The following is an 11,680-nucleotide window of genomic DNA, read 5'->3' as shown; positions in this document are numbered from 1 at the left end:
GATCCAATCTTCTCTCACTCTATTTCTCAGCAGTGGTTTCTCTGCAACTGCTGGTCTGTTGCTGTGCTCTGAAGTTGTTCCTTTTCATATCCATTCTTTTGATGATGTTATATAATTCATCTTGAAATGCCATCCCTTTTCCTCTTTGCCAATTCAAATCTTACCCATCCTTCAGGGCACAGCTCTAGTCTCACCTTCTCTGGGAAGCCTTTCCTGATCACTGCTGCCTCATTGATCCTTTTATTCTCTAATTTCCTGAAGCATTTTGATTCTCCCTCCTGTCCCCCATCAAAAAATTATCTAGCACTTTGGGACTTCCCTGGTGGCGCAGTGGTTATGAATCTGCCTGCCAATGCAGGGGACACGGGTTTGATCCCTGGGCCGGGAAGATCCCACATGCCACGGAGCAACTAAGCCCGTGTACCACAAGTACTGAGCCTGTGCTCTAGAGCCCGCGAGCCACAACAACTGAAGCCCACGTGCCTAGAGCCCATGCTCTGCAACAAGAGAAGCCACCGCAATGAGAAGCATGTGCACCACAATGAAGAGTAGCCCCCGCTCGCCGCAACTAGAGAAAGCCCGCGCGCAGCAACGAAGACCCAACACAGCCAAAAATAAATAAATTAATTAAAAAAAATTATCTAGCATTTCTTTATGTACCCTTTTGTGTTGTCTCTCCTTTAGTGGTTCCCAAAATGTGCTGATGATCAGAATTACTGGAAGAGGTGGTTAAAAATACAGACTTCTCATCAACACCACCAGAGATTTTGATTCAGTAAGTTGGTAGTGGGCCTAGGAATCTGAATTTTTATAAGAGCCCAAAATAATTCTGGCAGTTAACTGCTCTACATGTTTCATGTAGACTAGTCTTTCCTCTGGATCTAGATGGAAGTTCCTTGAGAGCAGGGCTCATCTTCAAACTCCTTTGTACTTCCCCCTCCTCTGCCAATCTTTCCAGGAGCTGACAGTAAATACTGGGTTGGCCAAAAAGTTTGTTGGGTTTTCTGTAAGATGTTAATTATGGAAAAACCTGAAAGAACTTTTTGGCCAACCCAATACTTGTTGACGTGATTCCCTCATCTCATTATTTATTCTGTTATTTCTTGATATTCAGTTATAATTTACTCTCTCATCTCTAGATGTAAGAATATAGTGTACATAAATATAAATATAAATATTCCAGCAATTTGCATAAGTGTGTATGTGTGTTGTTTGGAGTTGGGGTGACCAAAATTCAATCTCAAAGAGTTCTCAAGCCTTCTTGCCAAAATATATGAGACCATACCTCCCTCACCAGTTTCCCTTTCATTTTGCATAATTTCCAGTAATATTGCAATCATCATTATCCACCTATCCAAAGAATGCTGTGAAATGCCCTTTATATTGGGAGTTTCTTTTTAATGTATTGGGAGTTTCTTTTTAATGTATTGGGAGTTTCTTTTTAATGTATTGGGAGTTTCTTTTTAATGTATTGGGTTGGCCAAAAAGTTCATTCGGGTTTTTCCATAACATCTTACGGAAAAACCCGAACGAACTTTTTGGTCAACCCAATAATTTAGGAAAAGAAACAGGTAGTCTTTTTTTTTTTTAACATCTTTATTGGAGTAGAATTGCTTTACAATGCTGTGTTAGTTTCTGCTTTATAACAAAGTGAATCAGTTATACATAGACATATGTTCCCATATCTCTTCTCTCTTGCATATCCCTCCCTCCCACCCTCCCTATCCTACCCCTCTAGGTGGTCACAAAGCACAGAGCTGATCTCCCTGGGCTATGCGGTTGCTTCCCACTAGCTATCTATTTTACGTTTGGTAGTGTATATATGTCCATGCCACTCTCTCACTTTGTCCCAGCTTCCCCTTCCCCCTCCCCATATCCTCAAGTCCATTCTCTAGTAGGTCTGTGTCTTTATTCCCGTCTTGCCCTAGGTTCTTCATGACCTTTTTTTTTTTTCCTTAGATTCCATATATATGTGTTAGCATACTGTATTTGTTTTTCTCTTTCTGACTTACTTCACTCTGTATGACAGACTCTAACTCCATCCACCTCACTACAAATAACTCAATTTCATTTCTTTTTATGGCTGAGAAACAGGTAGTCTTTGAAGGGAGTTATGTTGTTATAACCCAGGAGGGTTTTCCAAGTGTGAGTTGTCACAAATAAGAATCTCCAAGATTGAAATATGAAACCTGCTGCTTCGTTGCTGAAGATGGTAGGTGTGTGTAACATCAAATGCATCTATCTGAATACTCCTGGAACATCAAACTAAGCCTTTTGAAGATATATCCTTTTTGTGACCAATATTTGTGCATGGAAATTGTGCTTTAGGCTTTTATGAATACTAGGATCTCAGAGTTAAAAGATTTTTAGAGGTTTCTCTCTCTCTCACATCTATGTATGTATGTATGCATGCATGTGAGTATCGATGTATCAATTATTATATGTATTGCAGAAGGAGAACGTATCTGTAAAGAAGCAACAAAAACCCCAGTTTTAAAAATGAATTAAAACACATACACACAAAACCACAATACACAGAGTGGTGAGACTTAGGTTTTGAAATAGAGACTCAATCATTCTAACTGGCTAACTCACTGTATTCTAGCTCAGATGTTTGGCTGGTTACAGTGATGACCTTGGTTTTTCTGAGGTTCTGGATTTTCTCACTCTCCTCTGATGATTTTTTGATAAGTGGCTTGAAGGTGATGGTGCAAGGGCAAGTGCATGTGGGGATATGTGCACATGCACATGTGCCTGTATGTTAGAATGTATTTGAAGAGAGTGGCTGCATAGCCATCCGTGCTAGCGGATGTTTGATGGGCTGGATAAAGGAAATTTCTTGCATCAAATGATGAGTCCTAGCAGAGTTACAGGTATGCAAAATTTTGAACAAAGAGTGGAAACTTTGGCACAATCTATCTCTGATATATGTGCCACAGATATCAGTAGCTTAAACCACACTATTTTTCTCCCCTTCATTATTTTTCTTATTTTTTTATTGCACAAATAACATATGAATGCATACTTATAACAAGTCATCAAAGACTATAGAAATATACAGTAACTGATGAAAGCCCACTTTCAACCCCTCTCCAAATCCCACTCCCCTCTATAAAATAAACATTTTAAGCTAGTGTTTATATTTCCCATTATGTTTTTTGTGAATTTCCAAATACAGGGAAAGGAAGAGGTCAATCCTTTCCAATTCAACATGTCATGATGTTTGCTTTTGGAATCTGTACCTAGGCTTCTGGAATGAGAAATCCTTTCCCTTTTGTGAGGTTTGTGTGTGTGTGCGTGTCTTTGTGTGTACTCACCTGTGTGTACTTGTGCCTTTTGGGTGAATGTGTGCCTAATAATTTTTTTAAAAAGGTGCTTTTACATGCATTTTCCAAACATGTGTTAATTGATGAAGTTAAGTCTTTATGGGGTGGGGGCAGGAATAGGAAGGTTGTTTCTATTTGACTTGTAGTCACTATACACAATCATCTTATAGTCCAGTGGGTTTTATGGCAAGTTCCTGTTGTATTTTGACTTCCCTGGGGATGAAACTTTTAAACAAGATTCCAGAAATCCCAGGGCTACCCTTTCCTCTTCAGGGTCTGTTCAGTGGTTACAGGGTGATCTTTTGAGAGAGAGTCAGTCATCACAACTACAGGTTCATTATAATTTTCTTTTTACCATCCTTGGGCTGAATACCGACTTAGAGTTTTTCCTTTAACAATAGTAGTATATACTTCAAAGCCCCCCTGAAGGTTCTTTTGCGAATATCAATGCAATATGGTGAAATGAAAGTCTCATTGGTTTGACAAGTGGGTTGGTGACTCAATTCATCATGAAATCCATTCTACTTGCAAGAATGTATTTGCCTAAGTAGGGAAGTTTCTAAGTAGTTAGTAGTTAAAAATGGTTGTGTCACTGCTGCCTCTTTTGAAATTAAAATAATTTAAAATGCCAATTGAGTCATGGCAAAGAGCTTTGTGTCTGCCAAATCATCATAAATAACTCTATAAATGGGCGATGGATTAAGAAGCTCAGAAAAAGATCTAAAAAAAGGAAACTAATGAAAATCATGGTTTGTGTTGCAAGAACAAGGAAGCCTGGGGTGGGGAATAATGGCAGTTTGCTTGCATCTAAGTAGATTCTCATATTGAAAAAGTTTGTCCTTGGCGTGGGCTGACATGATTAGTGTACAAGACTAAAGTTATGGCTAAGGAATTCTTTTGCAACTGGGCCAGTCAGCCAAACCATTTGTTTTTCTTGTTTTGTCCATTGTCTATTCCTACTATAGACACACCATCTGGCAAACGTAAGTTATCAGTCACTCACATGGAGGTCCAGGCAAGAGATTCTCTGTACTCAGTTCAAATCCATGTCTACACACAAATATAAATTCCACCATCGTTCTGAATCTTTACTCTTTGCCAGGCGTTTTGCTGGATCCTTGAAAGTATGAAATGCATATGAAATGGGTTCTAGTTCCAAGGATGTGTGTAAGTATGCGTCTGTATGTGCATGTGTATGCACATGGCTGAACTCATAGGTAGGCTCACTAGTGATTGTGACATAAACAGTGTTAGAATATGTTGGAATCTCTATAGAGGTTGGTAAAAAAGGCCAAGAGAATGACTACACCTGGTGATGCTGGGATGGCTTTGCAAGGCTAGGTCTTAAACGATGAGTAGAGAAGGGGGGAAAATTGGGGAAAAAGCAGGTGTGAAGGTGAACAGGGCTGAAAGTACCTGGCATGTCTGAAGTTACCTGGTATGTGGAAGGTATTCAGGGCGTTGGGAGTGAAGTATTTTCGGCCAGGTTTAGGCGAATGGCGGGAGATGAGGCTGTAGAAGTAGGAAGGAGCAAGATTGTGAAGTACATTATATGTTGTAAGAAGGACTACATCCTGAAATATGTTGGGAGCCACAGAAGATTTTTTTTAAGTTAGAGGAGTTATGGTGCATCATTAGTGCCATTTGCTGATATAACAGTAATATATATTTCAAAATAAAGCTTTTGTTTCAGCCAATAAAAACTTTAAGTGGGGTCAACATTGCCCACAATTTGTCTTCCATTTACTGCTTATTAAACAGAAGGGTTAATTTCAGTTGTTGCTTCTGACACAGATGTTTGCTGTAAGCCTGTTAGAACTTCCAAGAATTTGGGCTTCATTTCCACGATTACTACAATAGGAAAAGGCTGCTCACAAACGTTTTCCTAGAACCCTTGGACCTTTGGGAAACTAGGATTTTTCACAGTGGTTGCTTTGAATCCTCTCTTTTTTCTCTCTCCATGAGAATAAAAGCAGATAATAATAATAAAAATAAAGATTCCAATGTTCTTTCCATCTTTGTACCTCTTCTCTTTTGCATTTTTAATCCTGGCAAGAGAAGATTTTATAAATGATAAAAGGACTTGATTAATACTAATAAAACTTCTTTCAAAATCTTGTGACTAACCACAGAGATTTCACTTATTGTCTCCCTGATCAAAGTTATTGACATAGTCTGTGACCTAAAGGAAAGGACTGTGTTTGCATATTGGCTTGAAATAGTTGTCAATAGATCGTTTATAAAAAACATGCAATCTGGCTGGTACTCTGAGGCTGTGGGTAACCGATCTTAAATCAGCAGGATGCCTACCAAGCAGAAAAGGCAAGAATCTACAGCACTTCATGATGCTGTAGTTTCAGATATTAGAGCTAAAGCCATCAGCAAATCTGGAATTCTCTTGTGAGAGAACCCTAGGCTTGATGGAAAATATTATGTTACAGCCAGACTAATTTCATGGTGGCTTATGATACCCATTAGAACTTAGGTTTGGAAGGGGTCATGACCCAAATCAATTACTTGAGATTGTCTCATTAATGGTAATCATGTGAAATTTCCCAGGATTTAGATGCCTTAGAGGGTTCACATCATCACACTTCCATCACTTACAGCAGTGGAGGGTGTTTAGAAGCCCTATAGCAGTCTCTATTAAATGATACATTAGTAAGAGCTGATGGTGAGAGTTTTCCATGTGAAGAGCTTTTAGTGAGTCTATGTGAGTGTTCAAAGCCTCGGACGTGTCTTAGCAGCTGATTCAAGATTAGCTCAGGTGGGTGTGGAGCTACAGATGCTCAGGGCTCTGAGAGCCAAGATTTTTCTGAATCAAAGCTGGAAATCAGCACAATGTCTCCCCACTCTTTACATGTTCTGCAAAGAGAAGAAATGTGCAGATCTATTCTGGTCACTCAGTCTCATTGAATATTTATGGAAGTTCTGAAGTGAGTGAAATATTCCCAGATATCTCTTGAAGCTGAAACAGGCAGTTTGGAAATAGATAACCAGCAGTACTGGGTTTGTCTGTGTAGGGCAGCATACGTTTTAAAAAATCACACAGGAATTGTCAAATGTGCCATGTCTTGGTGATTTACCATAAAATTAGTGAATTCTTCTGAAATCCAACAGATTAGGAGGAAAGAAAAGCAAAGCAAAATTAAAAAGAAAAGAGATATTTTAAAACAACTGTTGTCAGTACTTAATGATGGAAATACTTGATTTAGTTGACCAAGAAGATAGAAGTTTTTGTTTTAGTCCAACTCGTCATTTTGTACCATGCCATATATTTGGTTTTCCCTAAATTATTTCCACTAAATTTAGGACTCTTTTAATAAAGGATCTCTTGATTGCAAAGAAAAGAAATCCACTCAAGAAAGTTCAAGTGAGGAGGATTTGTTATAAGAAAACTAGAGCCAGTGTCACAGACCTAGGAAGCAGAGCACACTCACAACTCTTGGAAAGTGGAGTTGGGAAGGTGCTAAGCCAAGCCATTCTCTTTTTCTCAGGGACTGTGGAAGATTAATTGCATTCTGACTCTAATCAATGGTCTTCCTATATCCTCATCCAGAGCCCTGTAACTTTGAAGCCCACTCCCTCTCTGACTCTGGGTCTCAGCCATTTGACTTACTTTGGCCAATGGGATATTAGTATACCTGATGTAAGCAGAGACTTGAAAAGTTTGCATACAATTCCTGTCTTACTCCTCTGGCTTTGCCAAGAGAATGTGCCCAGGATAGCCTGTGGGAAAATGATATACATGGAGCAGAGCCAAGTCAGCTCAATTGTCTCAGCTGAAGCTCTAAATATGTGAGAAAGTCCAGTTAATATTACCAAAGCTACCTAACCAATGCACAGTTGGCCACAGACGTATGAGTGATAACATGGAGCCTAGGTCAGATCAAAAGAATTGCCTAGCCAACACAGAGACTCAAGAGCAAAAATAGATGTTTATTGTTGTATGCTACTAATATTTTCTGGTTATTTATTATACAACAATACTGTGGCAAATAGATAATGGAAACAAGGGCTAAATTGTCTTTCATTTCTGCTTCTCCCTTCCCCCTCCCCCCGCCACCCAGTCCCCAGCTTGTATACTTCCCAGTATCACTGCCAGACCTTTGTCTGCCTAACCTACAAGTCCAGTGCACATCGCCAATTACCATCTTTGTGTCTCTCGGTTCAAATTCTTGCCATAGGGAAAACTCTGATTAGTCTATGGAAAGCCATTGAGTTGGTTTGTTTGGGGCCAGGAGTCCACCCAGTCCAGTCAGCCATGGTTGAGGTGGTGGTAATGGTGAAAGGAGAACAATGTCACATGGTCTGGGGGGGATTCAGAGGTGGTGGTTCTTCTCAGAAGGGGACTGTGGCCAGAAAACCACTGTAATTTATATCTCTAATTGAAGGGCAAGCCTAAAAAGTAGCAAGATACACAGCAAATTTGCTTTGTGGATCAGTACACCATCTTGAAATAAAATGCTAACTAATAAATTCTTTCAAATGTGCCAATAATAATACTCATAGCATACATTAATGAGTCCACAGTGATGAACACTGTGATAAATATCTTATTTAATCTTCATTACAATGTTATGAGTGTGAGACTGTTATTATCATTCTTATTTTATAGGCGGGAACTGTGGCTTAGTTAGGTTGCCCTCTGCCATACAACTAGAGAAAGGTAGATTTAGAAGTAGAATCTAGATTAAGCTGAATCCAGAGCCCATGAACTTTATCCTTCTGCCTTTACCATTTACATAATGATTGGGAGAGTAAAACTGTGTAAATTGATACCTAATGTGAAACTTACCAGGTGCCTAGTTGGGAAAGTGGAGGTCAATTAACCTATGTATGACTGAGAAGGTGATTAGGAGATAGTGCTGCTGTGTATAAGATTGTTTCTTGATTGCTTATTTCCTTAGAGATCTACTCAACCCTCATGGGGGATTTATGACAGCTTCCATTTTCTGTGCTCAGACTTCACTATTCAGTAGGAAGGTAGACTTTCACTTAATTTCCCTGTTTTCAGCCTTATGCCTCACCTCCATCTTCCATGATGTCAGGTGTTACCATATTCAAAGTCTCTCAGGTTCAATATCTTTAAACAGTAAACCTCTGGTCTCCTTTGGGAGGAAGTGTGGTGAATTGGCTGCTCAAGGTAGAGGTTTGGGACATAAAGGTCTCAGTAGAGAGACTTTGAATCAATCTCACTGTTTCCTGTGCTGTGCAACATCCTTGTCTTCTGTGGTACCTGGTGCCTCCAAGACATGTCATTTCCTTTGTTCTGCAGGGTAAACTGATTTTTCTCTAAGAAATATCATCTCCCTATGTAGGTTCTTAGATTGTAGCATCCTCTACTCTGCTAAATTAATTACCTCATCTTCATCTCCTTTAAATCTTCAAAAATTGTATTAAGATCTTTAGTCCACTGTTTCTTTTATTTGTTGTCCTTGTGAATGTATCTATTTTGAAAGTCTGTTTACCATAATTATAGTTCGGTTTTTAGAGGAGAAGAGACCAATATGTGATTAATCAACTATGTTTCAGAAATTATTTCCCTCCTACCATGAGCTTTTAAATAGAAACCTTTTCATTTGGGTTGTTCCAAGCTTTATCTGAAAATTTTATCAGCAATATTAGTTAATATTAAAGTCTAGCATCACTTCCTTATGAAACATCCAAACTAATAAACCAAATACTTAATAAATTCTGGTCCTAAGTGCAGTGATAAGATTTTTTCCACTGCATAAATTTTAATTTGGTAGTACTCTAATTTTAATAGTATTCTCACTTCCAAATTTTCCTCATATAGGGCTAATATTGTTTGTGAAATAGTTGTTCATCTCATTTTCTTCCGAGTCAGAGGAATACCCCTGGATCTTCACCTTAGGAAAAAGTAAAGGACAGTGCTGGGTTAAGGAGTTGACATTTAAACACCAGATCTTCTGATGTGTTGCTAATTCCTATCACCAATATCATCTCTAGTTCATGATTTGAGATTCATCTAGGTTACTTTGGCCTTATGTGCTTTTGTAGTTTGTATATTGCTATGAGTCAATAACATTTTGAAAGAGTGATTAGTATTGGTTTCCCAGAAATCTATAAGAATGTTGCTTCTAACAATAGCACACTCAGATAACTGGCATTGGAAATGTTTAGTTCTGCCTAGGAACAAATCTCTCAAGAATGACTGCCATGGTTTTTAAGGGTTGGTATATGCACTCCAGTCTACAGAGGTCTTTTTGGCAAGAATCAACCTACTCCTATTGTTGCTTAAGAACAAGATAGTTCTGAGCAAGGCCTCGTGTTTGTAGCCCCCATGCCAATTATGAGAAAACTAATTAAATATCCATAGAAGTTGTAGGCATGTAGGCATTTAAAATATTATTGTATTATTATAACTATTTATGGAAAACTCTCAAAAATATACATATATATAGAGAGAGACCCCCTCCAAATCTCTATAAATTAACAGATGGAATTCTTGCCAAATTCCCTGAAATTTTTAGGGGGTCAGATCATATGGCATTAAATTAGTGCTTTGATAAAAAATTGAACAAGTGGCTCACTTGGCCAGATACATTTCCCCATAAAAGTTGTATCTCATTGAGGGGAATTTTCTAGATAAAAACCACCTTATTGACTTTTAGTAAATTACTTCATCCATTCAACAGATATGTCTTAAAATCCTACCCTATCCTAGACACTTGGTTAGGTCATTATAAGCTCAAAGAACTTATAGCTTAGTGTGGGTGTATTAGATGTGCACTTGTATAGATACAAAACAATGCAGTATAGGATAGATGCCAGGTGAGCAATATAAATGACGTGTCAGGGAAGAGAGCCTGACTACTTCAGGAAGGGGTAATCAGGTAAGATATTCTATTTGAGCTAGACCCTAGAGTTTAGTTAGCAAAGGGGAAAAGCACCTAAGAAGAGAGAATGCCATAATCAAAGTCATAGAAACAAGAAGGCACAAGGCACAAGAAACAAGAAGGCACAAGGTAAACATTAAGTAGGAATTTTTGATTGGAGCTTATGGTTCATATTGGGGATTAATGAAAATAAGATTAAAAAGGTAATCCAGGCTATCCTATAGGGAACTTAAAAGCCAAGTAAAGTAGTTTGTCCTTGGTAGAGAGATATATAAAGTCCTTGGTAGAGAGATAGATATATAAAGTTTGAATGGAGTTATAGTAAGATTAAACAAGTGGACATTTGCTGGATGATCAAGGGAGAAGATTCTAGAGGCAGGCAGTTTCACTAGGAGTCTGAAGCAATCTGGCCATGAGAGGATTGGGGCCTAAACTACAGACATGACATTGAGAATGCCAAGGAAGAAAATGCAAAAAGAAAAATTATACATAAATAGCCAACTTACAGAGTGAGGCAACTGACTGGATATTGGGAGAGGAAAGTCATGAAAAATCCACAATCACTGGGGTTTTAAGTCTAGGTGACAAATGGTACTCGCAACAGAAATAAGAAATCATTAGGTTGGTGGAAGATATAATGAGTTTAATTTGTTTAGTTTGAGGTTTCTGCAGAATCCAGGTAGAGCTGTCCAGTAGATTAGGCAGATATACAATTTTAAAGCTTGGGGAAATGGTTGGACTTAGAAATAAAGATGATACTAATCTTCATAAAAGTGATAACTAAGCCAAGGGAATGGGAAAACTCTTCAAGAAAGAGAGTATACAGAGAGAGATGAACCAAAACTTGGGAAAGGGAAACAGCCAAGGAGACAGAGAAGGAATAGTAATCCAGGTAAGAGTAAAACCAAGAGAATGAACAAGGCAGTGAAGGAGCAAGTGGTTGGTTGAGAGTGCCAAATTTAGAAGAGGAGCAAGTTTTCTAGTTGTTCTGGGATGGAGGATTGATCTGTTACAAACTAGTCCATAATAGCTAGAAGTGGAAGTCTTTTTCTTTTGACTATTGCAAAGTACTTCCTCCTAGGAGTGTGTAGTTTGTACTTAAAAATAAGTTCGTTATGACTGTAAAATAATGCATGCTTTTCATAAAAATTTGAAAAAATCTAACAGTATAAATGATTTAAATAAAAATTTCCTATAATGCTAACATCAACATATGTGCACTTGCCAGCATTTTTCATGAAGCAGCCACGAGAACACAATTTTCTCAATTATCTGTTTTTATCACTAAAATCGTTTGATTACTTCTTCATGTTTATTTTTGTAGACACTATTTTCATGACAGAATAATATTCCTTTTAGAGCTGTATCAAAATGTATTACCTCATTCATAGACATCGAAATCTTCCCCTTATGAAATAATACTTTCTATCAAATTTATTTGTTGCATTTTGGTTTATATCTTTACTGATAAGTTTACTAGGTTAAAGTTAG

Source organism: Balaenoptera musculus, chromosome X (genome assembly GCF_009873245.2).
Source record: "Balaenoptera musculus isolate JJ_BM4_2016_0621 chromosome X, mBalMus1.pri.v3, whole genome shotgun sequence".
Taxonomy (NCBI): Eukaryota; Metazoa; Chordata; class Mammalia; order Artiodactyla; family Balaenopteridae; genus Balaenoptera; species Balaenoptera musculus.
Note: the sequence above shows the minus strand (reverse complement) of the source record.